Source organism: Stegodyphus dumicola, chromosome X1, assembly GCF_044657685.1.
Source record: "Stegodyphus dumicola isolate Sdum_Otavi_A_Nest chromosome X1, ASM4465768v1".
In the NCBI taxonomy this organism is placed as follows: Eukaryota; Metazoa; Arthropoda; class Arachnida; order Araneae; family Eresidae; genus Stegodyphus; species Stegodyphus dumicola.
Window position 1 is genome coordinate 218,678,921 of NC_140780.1, and position 18,948 is coordinate 218,697,868.

Genomic DNA, 18,948 nt, shown 5'->3' on the forward strand with positions numbered 1-18,948 from the left:
TTTGAAAGACTTGTTGAAAATCATTTACAGCAAAGTCACAATCAGTGGCTTATTTATGAAATTATTTGCGTGGTTCACTTTTGAGACTCCCTTGACTTAAAACACGTGATACTTTTATTTTTTTATTAACATTTTGGGTGCATTAGAAACGATTGGGCCTTCGAGACTGCGTCGTATTCTGCCCATAAATCCGCCATTTGTCTCAATTATCCACCATAAACGAAACTGAATGACAGTCAGATAAACGATAACGTCTATAATCCGAAATTACTGAAGGCTGGCTGTTAAGTAGATATATCGAACAAAAATAACAGTTTATTATAAACGATAAGCAATGTTAAGACAAACGTAACTTAAAATCGATGCGCAGTTTTAACTTTTATGTTTACAGTAATAAAACTATTTCGCTAAAAAATAAACCCATTACAAGCCACAGTTCACTATATATTAAAATCGGCGTAGCAGTGAAAAATATACTGCATTGTTAGAGGAAGGAATAATACGTACTCTGTAAAATTCAACAAGTTGTACAGTGAAAAAGCTATTTAAATCGTAGTCAGAATTGATGTGTTTAAAGTTGTAACTATTTAGAAACGAAGAAGTGCGTTGAATGAATAAAATAGACGAATATGTTGCTAAACAACACAGAGTTTACTAATGACAATAATATATGATTATAATTATCTTGACTGCAGCTCATTTTGAAGCAAAACGGATGTACATCTTGAATGAAAATAGCATCACAGTAGCAATAATGATATTATACATTACTATTATTTTGAATATTATTATTAAGTTTTTAAGGTATGTCGAATAACCCAAAGTCAGATAACTGGACTGTTAATTTTACGAAATTGCTCAAAAAATTGTATGAAGGGATATTATGTTTGTATATCAGTTTAATTTATTTTATCATACAGTTTTCCTTTTGGTGGAGATATGAATTTACAGAAATAAGATAAGGATTGTCATATCAAAAATTATGTCTACTGTGTTTAGGCATACAAAGAACATGAAAATATATTTTCTGCAAGTAACCGTCTTCTTAAGGACTAAAAAACACGCTTTACTAGATATGAAGAACTAAAAAAATCTTGCTTTTCGTGATGTGATACCGCATAACATATTCTTCAGAAGCGTTGCTGTAAGATGAATAACACTTCATTTTTCGTTAGATTTAACAGCGATACCGTTATTCTGTATTGGTAAGAAACAAAGAGAAATTTCTTACCACTTTATAGAAACTTTACGCTCAAATTTATGCCACATATTGATTTTTTATAACTTTTGAAAATTATTATCTTTACCTTGAAAAATAGTCGCATGTAAGGGTTAATATATTATTACATTTAGACTCGAACTAGTTTTATGAACAAGCTCATGACATCGTAATTTTACATAAAAACTTTAACACTAATTAAGGAGTCATGACTTTATCTGTTTAAAAGTTAGTGCAGATTTGTCACCTCAAAATGTTTCAAATTATTTTCATGAGTTATTTGTTTGTAAATGTAATGATTTTCTGCTTTGAGTAAATAAAAGTTTGCTTTAAGTAGAAACAGATCTTTGCTAAAAGTAAAAGCAAACTGAAAATGTACGTTTAATTCACCTAAAGTTAGCTTTTTATATTGTTTAGCTTCTGAACACGCTACGAACGTGAGCACTTCTGTTTCCCTCCTGCTCAAGCTAAACACAAGGGCTTAGCAAGATTTATCTTCACTTGCAGTCAGTGCTTAGTCGTTGATTGATGGCAACCAGACTCACTTTATTTGCTGAAAATGTAGTATCACTCCTTTCTCCCTCCTTTCCTTCTTTTCTGTAGGAAGAAACGAATCTATTGAGGAATTGTGAAATAATGCTTAAGACACTGGGACAACAAACAATTAAAGCACTGCGAGAAAATTAGGCCCAGTAAAGCTTTGCAGTTGAATGCAGAGGCAATATTGTTTATGTGAAGTAAAACGGCAAAAAATGTTTCAGTTCATAATTTGACATTTTTATTATTAATGAGTTAAGTTATCATTCCATTATAAGTGCGCTATTATTTACGGCATCCTGCCATATATTTGATCTCAGCTTTTAAGAATGAATCTAACAATTATGTTTAGCATAATACAAAGAATAAACTTTTAATTATTTCAGAAAATTTTAAATTAATTTGCAAGCGTGATAAATCAGAAATTTGAAATAAAATGCTCGTGACCGCCTATCTTTGTTTTACCAGTGGGAGATGTTAAGATGAACTTGAAATGAAATCCAGTTTAGAAAGAGATTGGTAAATCTTCTTTAGTTATTATAAGTGTACTGGCCTTATTAGTGAGTGAGATACAGTATTTATTCATTCGATCATGAGTTTATATCTAAGATTAAGTTCTTTCTAAAATATACTTACGCATCTGTCTTTTTCCAAGCAAGATAGCACTCACATGCATATCGTTTCCTCTGAAAATATTTACTATCCTTTCGAAAATATTTCATAATTGATTGATATATGTTCAATGTTTAAGAGCTTCATAACTGATTTAGCGAAGAGTTAGTTCACTACATACTTTGAAAACAATCGCAGTTATCTACTTTCAACTACTTTAGTTCTTTTCCTGTTCTCTTTTTGTAATTTAACCACAGGTTCAAAAATTTTGCGGCTTGGTTTCGACAAATTTATTTTTAACTAAGCTATCTGATAATCAGTCTGAAAATTCGTATTCGTAATTGTAATTAGAATGTCTGATGGACAAATCAGCTCATTTAAATTGCATGCTTTTTCTTTATGGTTTTAAGAGCCCACCAGCGGCCGAGCGGTAAAGTCGCTGAACACTGGTAATTCGGCCCGAGGTTCGAATCCCGCGAACGGGCTGGCTGGGTGGGTGTTTTCGTAGTTTTCCCCATGTGTAACGTGTATACAAGCCAGTTTTCCTTAGAACGTCCTCCACGAAGGCATCCCTCCCCTTAGGCAGATAGCCCTCGAGGCTTTGCCGTAATTAAATAACCTAACCTTTATGGTTTTAAATTTGATAATTAATCGAACTTGGCTTGGAGATGATTTATTCTGGCTTATAACTTTATCTACAGTTACAGTTCATAATGCTATAAGCAAGAATTTTCTGTAGTCTCTAAAATAATTTAGCAATTGTTTAAAATTTAAACCTATCTTGAAAATTGTTGATGGGAAAATAACAATGCTCCCTTTTGAACGGAATTCATGATGAAAATGGGTAATAGCTCTGTCGTTAAAAAGGGATATGATGATTAGCTTTAAAGATACATGAAAGAGAATATCAAGCGGAGGAAAGTAATTATGTCATATTCTGGTTTCGGCACTGTAACCAGTGCCCACTATGGGCCACTTCTTTGGCAGTTGTTGACTAAAAGAAATTATCTTAAATATCCTTTACCGCTTACCACAGCGACAAATTACCTTCAATCAAACTATTGTCAGATAAGCTTTACAGAATTCGACTGCGAGGATCTGTTTAACAAACACGAAATTATATCGATGTTTTCTCTTTTCGTGTTTTGTTCCTGTAAAAATTCTCGTCTACTTCATTGAATCTAATGACGTGAAGGGGCAATTTTTTCGCTGTTGTTCGTTAATTTATTTTCAAGGTGAAAAGAAAGGCATTTTGAAAATTACACGAAATCTGAGTACACGTCAATTTTGACCGTCATTTATTATTATTTTTTTAAATCATCAGAAGTATTCGCATTTGAAATGAATTCAAGTGTTAATATAGATTTATCAGCTTCTTTTATATTCAACAGAATAAATACTTGTTTAAATAAAGCTAATATAAGTCAAAAGTAGATCAGTATAATTAAACAAACGTTACATAAGATTTTGTTCAGCCGAAAATGGAATATAACAGCAAGACATAACTGATATATGTTTAGAATGCAAGGTGTATTGATGCAAAGGTTGATGTATAACTGATATATGTTTGGAAAATCAGCTGAATATTTTATAAGGTTTTTTTCTAAATGTATACAAAAGAAGATTGTATGTTAAATGGTAACGGAAAATGTAGTCACTAGTAATATTACGGTAAGAGTACCTCAACATAGTGAAGAAGTAATAAAAAATGACAGATTTCTGTCCGCCTGCTCAGAAAAAGAAAGAACAAAGAAGGGGGTGGGAAAGGAAAACGAAAGGGAAACTTACGGAAAGCCTAAAACGCATAATAGATTAGAATGAATGTTAATGAAATAAAAGAAGTAGAGATCTAAAGAAGGAAGAAACTGTTTAATAACAATGTTTTTATACGATCATTTATAACATGAATGCAGATGAAAGCGTAAAGGACATGGAAATACGTATTTTGAAAATATTTGAAAGATATTGTACATTTCATAGAATGCATGCGGAAATGAGTAACTTCCTTTCTCTCGTACAATACTGCTTATTTTAGGCATGTAGCACCAATGCTAATCCACATTTAATCTGGAGAGAAAAGAAACAATCAATTGAGATGCATAAATATCAACAAGTGTGAACTGAATTATTAAACAAAGATGCTCAAAACATATACTGGCTCAGTTCTCGTGAGAAAAACTGTGACTGTTAGAAAAAAAAGCGTTAATTTTTCAATTTTTATTTCGCTAATTTCGGTCGTCCGAACGGTGGAATTTCACTTATCCGAAAGGTGGAATTTGGCTTATCCGAACGTGGAGAGCCTGAATTCCTTTAAACTTACTTGAACTGATACAGATGAGTATTGCTGAGAAAAATATGAAAGTAAAACTGAGAGAAAAATTGTCTGAAATTTTGCGATCCCTCATCTCTTATTATTAAATAATAGTTTTCTTAGACCCTCGAAATTTCTCCTAGCCTTTATTTTTATAATCGCATGTCTCAATACCTTGCCTCAGACTCTTATAATCTAGATTTGTTCCTATTTAATCTGCTTCAATCTATGCGCATGAACGAAAAATATTGCTTGTGAATTGCGAAATTTGATTTGTGAACGAAAAATATTGCGAAAAATATTGCTTGTGTATTACCCATAAATATAGCATCTAAACTCAAGGAATCGGGACTTTAATTAAAACAAATTAACAATTATTCATCAGTTAAAATAAGAGATGAAACTACACAATTGTTAGCTACGCATTATAATGTGGAAAAAACAACTGTTACGCGTATTTTTTATGGGTCTTAAGAGTTTTTTGCTGAAAAATATTATTATGCCAAAAAATAAAGCGCTTAATCCTCGAGATTTTATTTATGTTTAGTGAAATTAATAACATTGCTTTCGAAATTAAATCTTTTATACTTGAAACATTAATTTATTCTTAAATATGAAAATTAACTATCTGAGGTCCGACAGATCCCTTTTAGTTTGAATAATCAAGGCTCTTTTGTAATTTATTCCTTTTATTCTTTTATGTGCTGAGTCGGACTAGCATAATAAACAAGAGTTTCTCAAAAGTATTTGTGCGGTTACGTAATAAGGAAGATTAAATATTCTTCGTTGTTTCAATGTTTACCTGTGCCATACTTTTAGCCTTACTCAAAGCAGTACATTATTGAAGTACATTTTGACAGCTATATAGCTTGAAAAGGACATTTTTTTACCTTCAGAGATGATACAGAGCTCTCCGTCTCATCAAGTCAGACATAATCAATTTTAACGTTAAGAAGTCTTATCATATACCAATAAACGTTTCGAGAAACAAGTCATCAGTTACGTAACCCTGATAAAGACGTCGTCTTATGATTCAAAACGAGCCATATTTTTGCTAATGCATTTAAAAGCTTTTTTGATTTTATCTAAAATTCATGCATGTCTGCCCAAAGCCTTTTATTTCACAATCAGATTTCAATTAAGCTATCACCAATTAAAATTCATGTCTTATATTAATTGAGAATTTGTCATATATTATGATTTTTGTCATGACAATCAATTTGTAAGATCAGGCCAGATACCTGTATTTGCTAGACGTACATTTACATTTCTAAACAGAGGGATTGCTGTAAAGACATCCGACCCTCAATTAAATAGATCCTAAGAATATTGAGGTGTTAAGAAAAAAGTAATTTATCTGCATTTTCTCCCTTTTGCCATGTACCTGCAAAGCGAAATTTCAGAGTCCGAGTTCCTCTTGAAGCAAGCTTGCTTTTGGAATTTTTGCTCTTATGTTTTGAAAAACTTTAATATTTACAAATTAGTATTATATAATTTGTGACAGTAGTTTTTAACCAAGACTTTTAACCAAACATTTAAGATTAAAGGAATTTCAAATGATTGGCACAATGTACTCGTTACTTGTCCACGCAACAAAAATACATAAAAAGTTTTTAAAAATGACACAATTTTTTATATATAGTTATAACCTAAGAAATAATTCTTACGGAACAAAATTTTAACTCCAGTCAATTACAAGGTTATAATGCTGTTTTCCTATACTATTGTTTTTTTTGCAGTGCATCATTTCGTTAACCTTTGCAAAAAACATTCTTATAAATCTAAATAACTAAATTTTATTTGCTAAGTAACTTTCTTCCTCTATGCTAGTTACTGACATCACTTTTCTAAAGAAATCAGGTAAACATAGATGTGATTGTGTCGCTCCAGATAAAAGCTCCTTAGGTCTGAAACTAAAATGTTAATTAACTTCCGTAATTATTTCTTTTGTGAGTCCTGACATCCTTTCATGCTGAAACAGAGACGATGAAATTTAAATGGACATTTGAAAAATATTTCAGTCAAAACTGTGGGTTTAATATTTATTACAAGACCACTTCAAAAGTATCTATAATTAAGCTTGAATTTTTTTTCGTACATTCCTGAAATAACAGTAACAATAAAATAAATATAAATAAGTAAATTAAAAAAAATTCCGCCTGCATTTTTCAGAACTTGGGAACTCGGGAACTTTTGGGAAAGCGAAATTATTTTCATGTTTCAAAAATTCAGAACAAGTTTAAGAGACCTTGCAGAGTCATTAGAGTTTTTGATGCAGGAAGACGTGAAAAATGAGCGGTGCCATCGCCGGGACTCGAACCCTGGACCTCATGATTACGCGTAAAATATGCTTCCAATTACACCAGGAAGGCATGCGGAAAGGAAGGAGAAAATACCTTATAAACTCTGCCCTTCAAAGAGCGACTGGGGATTAGGGGACCCAGTCTCCAAATCCTGGTGGTAAAGAATCATCATCCACACCCTTTTTAATTCGGGCGCCACTGTAGATTTATTAGGATTTATTAGGACTGGGAATTAAGAGGTCAAATCGCCGAATCCTGGGGGGAACAAATTATCGTCCATCACCTTTTAGTTCGGGCGCCAGTGTCCGGTCATTAGGTTTTTTTGAAACAAGAAACGTGAATAATGTGCAGTGCCCTCTCCGGAACTCGAACCCTGAACTTCTCGAATTCTCTCTCTTCGAGTATATTTCTAATCACACCCCGAAGACATGCGGAAAGGAGGGAGGGAGAAAATGCTTTATAACATGATTAAGATTCAGTTTTTTTTCGAGGGAGGGAATGTATGCTAAAAAGAAATAATGAGGTTATTTATAATAATAATAATAATAAGTACTGGTATTCTTGTTTTGAGTTACATGATTATTTCTTTTAACATAATTTTTCATTACCACTATTACTATCACTTCTAAGAGGCGTTACTGTTTTCAGTTAATATAAAATCACGCCCTGAAAAATAAAGTCCGTAGACATGATTATGTCTCTGGGAAGCAACATCTATCATCCACACAACATGGCCAACCCAACATGAAAACCAATGTGTAGCCACGCAACATGGTAAGACCTTTATTTAGCTTGCACGCTCACTAAAAAGTTTAATTCATCATAAACAAATTTAATATAATACGTTGTTTATCTCATATGATGATGAACGAGTCTTGTATAATGAAACCGAATCTCAGACTGTTGCCGCTTCTCAAAGCATAATATCTTAAATTTTTCTTCCAGATTTCATCAGGCTATTACTGGTCAACAAATTGAATAATTTAAAACAATAATACGCTTCTTTAAAACTGAAATTTCTACTTTACTTTAAAAAATGTATCTAACTGATATCAATGAAAAAACATGAATTTATATATATATATATATATATATATATATATATATGAATTTATATATATATATATATGTTGTATGAACTTAAATAAAGAAATATTGATTATATTATCTCCTAAGATTAATTTTAGTAGAATTATCTAAAAATAGTGAATCCATAGTTTATATATAATTAAAGAAAAGAGAACAAACTATAAAAGACTTATGTAGTCAAAAACTTTGCGCACTCAGCTGCAAAATTTAGAATAAAGTTAAAAGAAAATTCCTAGTTCTTACGCCAAAAAGTTGCTTAGATACTGTGGTTCCGTTGACAATATTAACATAAGTAAAAAAAGTGCAATGAAATGTGTAAATATAAAAGATTAAATAAACAATATATATATATATATATATATATGTATTTTTTGCCATTACTAGTTTCCAACACTGAGTATTTTACTATGTTTTTTTTTTTTTTTTTTTTTTCCCTCCCCCTCGTGTAGCATATTTCTCACCCTTCAATGACATTGTTTTTTAAAAACGTGTTGAACTTTTTGGAGCCACAGCTCCTGGTAACATTTAGGCGAGCTTTCTACTATTTCTAATTTACTTATTTTGCAGCATATTGCGCAAAATGTTTTCTAGACCAAATTGGTCATACAGTATTGTACTAATTACCTTGCTTGTTTATATATATATATATTACTTTTCAAAATTTTTTATTCTAAAAATAATACTTATTTTTATTATTATTTTCTGACTTACTCATTGAAAGAGAATTATTGGTAGAACACACACTCACGTACTATATATATATATTTATGTATAATTAAATCATTAAAAGAAATTAGCTCCTTGAAAAAAGAAGAATATAACGTATTGTATATCCCTTTAAAAAAATTTTTTTTAACTTAATATGTTTAAATATGATGGTTTAGTTTTTTTTATCTGATTTGTATATCGCTTTCGCTCTGTATTATTTCAGCAGATTTATTACTTATAAAAACTGATAAATAACAGATAAGTAGAGTTAAGTCTGAAAGAAAGAGGTGCTTATTTTCGACGAAATTTAGTCCATGAGAACAAGTAAGTGGTGAATTCTATCAGTATATCTTAAAGTATACATCTTAAATAATTTATTAACTTTACCAAAACTTAACATACTTATTTTTCAAGATATTGTAAATCTGAAATGCTCATCCCCCAATTTAGAGCGTTTGTCTCATTTTCATTTATTTGTATCTGCGGAAAAAGTCATTCCACTTGCGTAAAGTTACCATTCGAAGAACTGCCAATTAAATTACTTTTAAAAATGAAAACTCTAATTCCATGCGAATGTGTTTTTGAGATACTTTTAAAGCATGCGTCTCCATGAGATTCTTCTTAGCATACCTTAATCAACAGCTGAACGCCTGTTAACACTAATTGGTACAGTTCATCTCAAGAGATAAATACCTCAGACGTCTCAGCGAAAGACTTGGCAAGTTTCTTCCCCCTCTCTGTTCTCTACTTTCTTCTGATTGGATGATGTTAGTTTACGCCGGCACCTGCCCGATCAGTGCTTCAGTCTTAGCTTAGGCTGTCGTTTCGATGGTAGGGTAGTTCGCAGGATGCGATGCGCACTGTATCCACGTGGAACGGATTAGCGGGTAACTTGACAGGGTCATCTAATGACCGTAGCGACAGGTAGGATATTTTGTTGTTTGCGCGGGCCCCGTGATAAATGCCATTAGCGGCAGAAATCACACAAACTCGTGTCCTTAAATAATATATATATATATATATATATATATATATATATATATATATATATTATTTTCTTTACCTTAAATCAAAATTAAATTATTTCAGCAACAGTCGTAGTATAACAAATCCGTATACAAAATAAGATATAACAAGACACAGAATTCCTAAATTCAATATTTTCCCCCCCAGTATATGGGCCTTCAAATTAATACGATTTTATATTAATATTAAGTGGACGCAAGAAAAGCCCGCTTTCTAAATCAAGGGAATAAGACTCGATTCATTCATAGACTAGTGTTAATTTTAAAGAATTCTACATATTTCGACAGAATATACGATACAGGGACAGAATATACGATACTTTTTCCCTGTGAAATTATTCAAATTATTTTTTCGCTAAAGTTAATTAATGCTAGTCTAAGATATAATTTTGCCCTGTCTTATACAAATTACTAGTATTAAAATTTCCCTATTCATTTCTTGAAAAATACTTTACAAGCAGACCGTTTGCTTATGTAAGCAATCTGAACTCATTACATTTCGCATACTTGATTTGTTTTTCTTAGTTAAATATTTAAAGGTTTTTATAAGAGTTTCTCTTTTATAAAAATGTAACTACGTAAATACTCGTATATAACGACGAACTTATTTTTTTCCTTGGTATATTCATATGGCTTACTTGCATTAATATTCAGATGATTCTATTATATTTGTTTATATACGTTGTAATAATATGATGCTTGTGTGATTTAGTTTAAACCCGCAGTTATGAAATATTTTATAATTAAACCAAAAGTAGACAGTTTCTGGGGTTTTGTAATATAGAGAAGCCTTGAATTAAAAATAAATTGTACTTCTTCGTTTAGCATATAGATTAAGTACCTAAGCATGTATTATGAAAAACTTAATGCAGCTTAAATTTTCTTTTCATGGTATAAGCATATATGAATTCATAACTGTAAAGTTAAAAGATACTGACGTATGATGCGGATATTGCAAAATGTCTTTCGAAATTAAAATAATTAAAAAGTTAATTTGAAAGTCATTAAGAAATATGTTGAAAAAAACTAGATTATTATAAAACAATTAATTAAAAATTCAATAATTATTGAACTAAAATGGAATTATTTAGAAATTTTTAAATTTGTATCCATTTCCTTTCTTTAGACACGTTCAGTCGTATTTAATATCTAACTAATATATTTAAATTTATATTTTAAAATTATATTCGCAGTTAAACAGGCAAAGTGTTCCTATTCGACAAAAGATCATGTAGACGTTTGAAAAGGGCAGCCTCGCATTTCGATCCGCGGCCTTACAAGCTTCTTAGGCTGAAATCTCGGTTAAAGTAAGGAGTTAATAATGGCACAAACACCAACAAAATTAAGTACCTTCAAGGAACATGAGTTTCGTTCATCGATCTTTTATTTGGGCGGAACATGTCCAGCCTCGGAATGATAAGGAATTATATGACGTCTCTATGTGAGAGAATATTCAGTTACATTATAAGCCTGTTTTATTAGTGGACAACGTTAGTTGTAATGGATAAGAATCGAGTTCTAATTAAAGCAAAGTCCTTAGGGAATTTATAAACTAAATTCTTTGAGTTAATTTCTTGCCGAATAACTTATATGATTTTAAATAGCTGTATTTGTTTAAAATTTAAAATAAACTTAGTTTCGAAACAATGATGCTTATATTCAATCGCAGTTTTTTTATCTCAAATTTTATAAATTCGTAGCATTTTATCATGACAACGGAAATACTTAACTTTATAAATCCAAATGAATCATAATATCAAGATTTTATCTTTTAAGACTTTAAATTTTTTTCGTTGAGGAGATTATGCTAATGAATAAACGTGACATAATTTACTCGCTGTTGACTCATAGATCAAAGTGACATACTGCCATAATGTGCTTAAGAGGGGAATATTAGACTAGCACAGATTTTTGTGTAAAACTATATGAATTTCTAGGATGCTGGCATAGAGGTGACTGTTCTTCAGGAGCAAAAAATTCGTCAATTTTTTTTTGTAATTTAGAAATAAAAATATTGCAAATAAATATTTAATTTCTTAGACTATTCCAAACTGTGTCAGTTTTTAATACGCTGGAACGTTTAAATTCGTAAACAATTTATCAGAAAATTTCAACTATTTGTTACAGGAAAAACTATAAGATGAAGATTTTGGATATTTGGGATCAAGGTTATTAGTTACTCACACGAAAAGTAAGACGGCAAGGAATTAACGTATTTCCACGTGTGTGCTTTTCCTTACAAACGTGAAGTGTAAGCTGTACGTTCGTAGTGTAAAAGCGATAGCACGTCTACATACCAACAGGATGGTTCATGATTCGAATACCGCAGAGGGCACACTTCATTTTCCACGTTTCTCGGCGGCAGGGAAAAAAACAAAAACAATATCACTACTGTGACGCCTAACTAAAATATAGTGGACTATATTTTGTCACCATCTAAATTTGGTTGACTGGATTTTATACCTTTCTTTGGTTACCGTTTAAGTGGGAAATCCCATTTCCCATGTGCGTTTTTATGAACACGCCTAGCTAGCAGTTGAAAGACCTGTTGTTCGAATCTCGACGAGGGTGTAGTTGATTTCTCGCTTTTCTCGGCTAGGGAAAAAATGCTATTATTCTATAAATATAATGAGATAGAAAAGTATACAGATAAACATAATAAGATAACTATAATAAGTATTGGGAACATAAAGTTATAATGAACTGAATATAATAAATACTGGGAACACAAAGTTATAATGAACTGAATATAATAAGTACTGGGAACACGAAGTTGTAATGAACTGTAACACAATGTTATACAGTTCATTATAACATTGTGTTCCCAGTACTTATTATAGTTATCTCATTATGTTCATGTGTATACTAATTATGTTTATCTGTTACTTTTGTTACACTAAAACAGATGTTCAATTTAATTTGTGAATTTCAAATTGTATAGAGACTATATTGTAATCTATTTATGTCCTAAAGGGTTATTTTTAATAAATACTGAATGCGGGGCGTACAGTGGGATTGCACGATGTACCATAATAGGTAAACTCTAGATCAGGAGTTCTCAACTGGTGGTATGCAAGAGAAAAATAGGTGGTACGCAAAGATGCAAAGTATTTTTTCTTTAACACTCGTAAATTTATAAGATGAGCTTTGTTCAAGAGTGGTGATAGTAGTAGTACTTTTTAGTGGTGGTACTAAATGTTTTCAATTTTTGTTTAGATGTTACGCGTTAGTGAAATGTTTGAGAACCGCTGCTCTAGATCATTCGGAAAGCTTCAGTTGCCTATTTCCTCAAAATTTCTTTGTAAGTTCTAATAAAGCTTGAATTTATTTAAAGAGATATTTAGTATGGGAAGGCATTACCAACTGACCTATGGCACATCGTGTCCCTCATACTTTTACCTGTACCTATTATTCTATAAAATTTGTAAACTTATTATTCTAAATATTTGTAAACCTTTTTTTAAAAAAAAAGTTTAGGCTAAATAACGAAAAACTTTAGTAGAAAATTATCGGCCCCATGATTTATTGAATCTTATGCAAAAGAGTGAGAGATGAGAAAGAAATAGAAGAAAATGATACATATGAAATAAGATATACATATAATTTTTTATGATATTTTAACGCATTTTCTTTCCAAGACTGGTAAAGTATCATTTGGGGGCTCCTTAATTTGTACCACGGACTTATGCAAACAATATGGTTCTTATTTCGAAAGCATTCAATTTGCATCCCGAAACAGCTCTTAGAAACATATTTTTATTTATTATTATTTTCAATTTATTTTTCTGTTTCTATTGTGTCAGCTATTTCTTATATAATTTATTCACAACTGCACCAAAACAGTTGACAAGAATCTTATGGCAACAAATCCACTTTGTCCGTAGGTTTGTCTAAGAAATATCTTACAGTTAATTAAAAAAATCTCTGAGATGAAAATAAATGCCGTTTTGCTTTTCGTATAAAGGTTTAAACAGTTTCCTGTGAAACTATATTTTATATTTCACGGGGATTTTCCAGACAAATTTCCTTGGGAATTTAATTTTTTTCTACAACAGAAATATAGCCGTCAAAATGTTTGTGGTTTATTTCCTTTCAGAAAGGCCTTTTTAAAATGTTCTTAAGTAAGCAAGAAGAAACAGTAAACATACATTCACAACCGACGCATGTGTTACTTGGTGTCACCTCACAGCAAGTACAATCCCCTAACGAAAGTGGGTGTGCTATGCAGCTTTACTGTTATGAACCAGACATCCGTGATTTTAGCGACAACTGCTGCTAAGGAAGCAAACATACCTTCCACACTCCTCGATAAATTCAATATGACACCTAGAAATACCTGTCAGAGCGTTCACAGTATTTATTCTTTTAAAGTATGCGTTGTGTTAAACTAAAATCAATTATTTCCCGAAAATATATATTTAATCGTGTTCATAAAAATTCATTTAAATACAATGATTGCTTAAAATAAGGTAAAAAATAATAACTTAATTACTGCAGAATGTTCCAGGGGTTTTTAATACCTGTTTGCTTGCAAAACGGGAATGGAAATCAAGCATTTCATTTCTGATGGTTGATTCTGGGTATCACTTCGAAATCAAAAAATAAACTTACGAGATAAACAGAAATTATACGAGATAAACAGAAATTACTTTCGTTAATATAGTTACAAAGAGCACATTTTCATTTTTCAGAAGTATTTAAAATAATTTTTAAGCACATGTGCAAGTGTGCAAGAAAATCGACTCATTTCTCAAAAATGTGTGGTTGACTTCTACATTATTTATTTGATTTGGATTTTTAGTGCTACGTTATAAACTCTTGCTTTTAAATTTCTTAAGTCCAATGACATTAATTTTTCACTGACAAGGAAAGGAAAATCGTAACATATGATATGATATGAGGGACGCAGCCAGACCCTCCTGACAGACTTTACGTCGCCCTATGACCTTTTTGCGGGCTGCGCCTAAAATCGTAACATATTTTTTTAAATTTCGTTTCAGTTGCGAGACTGAAACATCTAACATTTATTTAATTTCTACTGTGCAAAAAATATTTTGCTGAACAATTCGTTTCCTTATCAACTGATTCCTAATAATTTGATATAGTAACCATTCATTTTCATTTCCACTGGATGACGTCGAAGGCCCGTGATTAAGTAAGAATGGTAACTACTGCTGGAGAAGGTAAAAAATTAAACCCCTGGGCGACGATGCATGCTCTCATGTATCTGTTATTTTATTTTAATACCAAGCAAACGTTATGAGCGCATATTGTAACTTGTAAATTGTAACAATATTAGTGCATACATATATCCGTAGAAAACTGTTTAGCGCATGTTCTTCTGTAACGGAAAAATCTCATTCTTCGATACTGATATATATGGTACAGCTGAAGTTTTGTTATAAAATTTTTTTAATAAATACTGGTAATGACTCTTTGAAGTCGAGGCCAGCAGATAAGATTCCAGATCCAGGTAAAAATATCATTCCCTCACTTGACATAGGAGTCATGCCCTCTAAAACTTTCATCCTGTCCTCTGGACCCACTCAAGCATTTCTGTACTTGCATCGCTCCTTGAAGCACCAAGCATCAATTTTACGATAGTCGGTATACAGCTTGCATATTTAACAAGCTAGACGCGGCGACAGCGGCAACTGGAACTGGTAGAGAATCATTCTTGCACTTAACTTTTGAGAGTGATGGGAAAAGCAGCTGATCTAAGCAAATTTAATAGAGGGAAGATTGTAATGTCAAGGAGACTCGGAACGAGTATCTCCGAAACTGCACTTGGACTGGTGTTCACAGTCTGCCGTTGTTAGTATTTATGCAAAGTGGATAAATGACGGTGAACCCAGCAGTAGATGCCAAGATGTTGGACGCGTCATCAAAGAAAAAGGACTTCGAAGACTGCCTTGTATGGTACAGCAAAATCGGCTCCAGAGATTGGCTCATATGACAGCGCAATACAATACAAGTGCAAGTGTTTCCGAACACACACACAAAAAAGTTCAGCGGATACTGTTGGATATGGAACTGCGCACCAGCTTCCCACCTCGTGTGCCTCTGTTGACCAAGCGTCATTGTCAACTACGCCTATAATGGGTTCGGGAACACCGAGACTGGACCATGGGTAAGGGGAAGACAGTTGCCTGGTCGCATGAATCACGATTTCTAATTCATTACGTCGTTGGTCGTGTCTGGTGGTGGCGGTTTTATGCTTTGGGCGACGTTCTCATAAGCGGCTCTGCGACCCTTAAATTGTAGTAGAATAGACCACGAAAGCTGCGTACTATCCGAACATAACTGCGGATAAGTTGCACCTTTACCTGGCGTCTGTCTCCACTCCCTTAAATGGAATCTTCCAGCAGGACAACGCTCCATGTTAGAAGGCTCGAATTGTGTTGGAGTGGCTCGAGGAGCATAAATAAGGATGACTTCCAGTTAATGTCTTGGCCACCTACCTCGCCGGATAGAGACTAACTAACCCGATAGAGAACTATGTTACTTCCATGTTAGAACTTCCATGTTAGAAGGCTCGAGTTGTGTTGGAGTGGCTCGATGAGTATAAATAAGGATGAATTCCAGTTAATGTCTTGGCCACCTAACTCGCCGGACAGAGCCTAACTAACCCGATAGAGAACATTTGTGATTTCATGCAGCGGTAACTCTGAGCTCAAAGAACACCTTGTTATAACATCTCGACTTTGCGTGACCGCTGCTTAGAGATTTGGTACAACCGGTCTCCAGTCATCTACCAAGAACTTTTGACATCCATACCAAGGCGAATTGCAGCTATTTTGCAGGCCAAAGTTCGCGCAACGCATTATTTAGTGTTCAGAATGTACTGGCTCTTCACAAGCTAAGCTTTTACATTTCTCAAAAATTCTTTCGGAAATATTTTCTGGTATTTCTGTAAAAAAGATATATCCTGTATTAAGCGCATGTGTTTATAGACAGTTAAGTTTTTGACTGCAAGACTTTAATCTGTTTCTCATAATATTAAATTTCAAGCAGATAACATACATAAAAATATAAAATTAATTTGCTTCAAAACGCTGTTATTTCCATTCCAGCCTAATGACCATTTGACGTTATATCTTTTAATAACCGATATACTTTGGTAATTTGTAGATACAATGCTTTAATAGTGTTTGTTCTTAATGCCCATCATACATCCGTGTTACACTTACTTTAAAAATCAGTACCCTTTTGTAAAAGATGAGAGTAACACAATTAAGTTATGGTGACTAATAGGCAACAATATTAGTGCATACATGTATTCGTAGAAAACTATTTAGCGCATGTTCTTCTGTAACGGAAAAATCTCATTCTTCGATACTGATATATATATATATGATATAGCTGAAGCTTTGTTATAAAAATTTTTTAATAAATTTCTGCAACTGTTAATTTCTTAAAGCTCAGAATTCACGAGAGCTCTTAATTTACTTTGATAAGCGTATGTAGAACGAACAGTAATGCAAATTGAATATGACTATCATGTTGAAACCATATGGCTTTCCTAAAATTGTTCTGACATATTTCTATCGCTAGTTCGAATTCTGTTAAGTGCAATAAATAAGTGCTTCTGTTAAGTGCATTTTCATTTACTTTCCTTCGCCTTTAACATAAATCTGCAAATAGTTCCTTCCAAGATGTTAAATAAAACTTGTTACGTTGATTTTAAGAGATAATTCCTGACTGCTAAATATATTTTTGCCTGCTACTGAGTAGTAATTCTATGTATCTGATTTTCCGGTTAATGTTCACCTCCCCAAATGGCCGAGTTGGTAATTGTGGTGTCCTGGCACAGTTCATAGCGAATGAGTTGGTTTAGTAGAATTTTCAGACTCTTTCCATTGGTAACTTGAATACGCGACAGTTTTCTTAAATATTCTCCACGAAAGCTTCTCTTCTAAAGCAGATAGTAGAGCCTCCTTTATTGTTAATCGACTAATCAACGAACCAGACTTTCACAGTCAAACGAATTTTTATTACAAAAAAGTCTTCTTTGAGCTTGAGCAGAATGTCCAGTTCAGGTTATAAGGTATTTCTCCCACTTTTCCTAGCGTGCCTTCGTAGTGTAACGGTAGCACGCTGGGCCTGTATTCCAGAGGTCCGTGGTTCGATTCCCGGCGAAGGCGGTTACATATTTTCCATCTTTTCTGCTTCCAATTGACCTAATGACTCTACAAGTGGCGCCCGAACTAAAAGGGTTGTGGATGATGATTCTCCGCAGCCAGGATTTGGCGACTAGGTCCCCTAAAACCCTAGTCGCCCTTTAAAAAGGGGAGTATATAAGGTATTTCTCCCACTATCCTAACGTCCTTCGTGGTGTAGTGGTTCTGCACGCTGGGCCGGTATTCCAGAGGTCCGTGGTTCGATTCCCGGCGAAGGCGGTTTGCTAATTTTTCATCTCTCCGGCCTCAAAATAACCTAATGACTCTACAAGATAAGCTGTTAATTCATTATATCCCAACTAATATAATTTAAATATGGCAATGGAACGTCTGTTAGGCAATAATTTTTATGTTATCGTTCTCATGATATCTGCACAATAGAAGCACAAGATAAAAATTAATAAGATTTAATGGTGATTCGTGGTTTATCTTTACTTTTACACAGCTTCAATCTGTTAAATTACAGAAATATTATAAGCGTTTGAGACAAATTTTTATGCGCAACAATAATCAAATATGCCACGTGGCGCTTTGATGTTTAACCCCCCACATAAAGGCATGACCGCATTTATCCGGTCATGAGATTTTTTTATACTTGTTTTACATTAGCTTTTAATTTAAACAATTTTAGTCTCTTACTTTCTTTAATGAGTAAATATTATCTTAATTTATGAAAATTTTTAAAACTTCAGACTAAAATAATTAATTATACAAATATAGCTCACAAAAGCTGTTAAAACACAGTTTTCATGCACATATCCAAAACGCCAGTGCATCACTTGATTCTTAACTTGTCCTGGCTCTGGTGAGAAGTCTGGATTTGTTTTCCAGAACTAAATGTATCAGTGTCGATGTCGACTGAGGTCGCTTTATGCAAACAATTTTCCAAATTAACATCAGTGATTCTCGTTTTCACATGTGATGCTTCATATGACTAAGAATCTGTTCACAAGTTTAAGCGTTT

The 18,948-nt window shown here is 32.7% G+C and overlaps 1 protein-coding gene and 1 non-coding gene across 2 annotated transcripts in view; both read left to right on the forward strand.

The window, feature by feature from the left end:
• The first annotated feature begins 9,548 nt into the window (after positions 1-9,548).
• LOC118195666 (fibroblast growth factor receptor-like 1) overlaps positions 9,549-18,948 on the forward strand; it is a 141,866-nt gene continuing 132,466 nt past the window's right edge. Inside the window, exon 1 of the mRNA XM_035366991.2 lies at positions 9,549-9,703. The gene's annotated coding sequence lies outside the window, so the exon portion shown is untranslated. The remainder of the gene's footprint in view (positions 9,704-18,948) is intronic.
• On the forward strand, positions 17,877-17,948 carry TRNAT-UGU (transfer RNA threonine (anticodon UGU)). The gene has a single exon. It is a non-coding gene; the product is annotated as a tRNA-Thr (tRNA).